Source organism: Apis dorsata, unplaced genomic scaffold (genome assembly GCF_000469605.1).
Source record: "Apis dorsata unplaced genomic scaffold, Apis dorsata 1.3 scaffold_538, whole genome shotgun sequence".
Taxonomy (NCBI): Eukaryota; Metazoa; Arthropoda; class Insecta; order Hymenoptera; family Apidae; genus Apis; species Apis dorsata.
The window spans coordinates 174581-175026 of NW_006263759.1; the positions used below are offsets into that span (position 1 = coordinate 174581).

At 49.6% G+C, this 446-nt stretch overlaps 1 protein-coding gene across 23 annotated transcripts in view; it reads left to right on the plus strand.

Annotated features, from left to right (window-relative positions):
- LOC102679918 (protein daughterless) overlaps positions 1 to 446 on the plus strand; it is an 88586-nt gene that overhangs the window by 84395 nt on the left and 3745 nt on the right. The window lies entirely within an intron of this gene.

The window sequence follows — 446 nt, forward strand, 5'->3', positions numbered from 1 at the left end:
CGCATCGATCGGGGGATCGAAGCGAGGAGGGGAGGAAGAAAAATGAAAGAAAAACGTAATCGTGGACTTTTGCACACAATCGCCGTTCCTCGCTGATTTATCTAAGCGCGCGATTCACGCGGTTGCTTTGGTGGTGGTGGTGGTGGTTAGAAACGCACGAGTTAATGCATTCGCGGCGAATTGTCAACGGCCGTTGCGAGGCGTTTAAGGAGATGTGGTTGAATCAGTATCGAGCGTGCGCCGTAAATCGCTTCCTGCTCGTAATTGGACACTTTTCACGGTTTCGTGACTAACCAGTTTGCCCAAAGCTCGAGGATAATATCGAGAACTCGGCCGTGTATCGCCGTGTACGGCGAAGGTCGCCTTTCTTCCGGGTGAGCTTCAACCTCCAATATATATATATATATATATTTTATCCCCCTGTCGATAATTGTCATGGCTCGTCG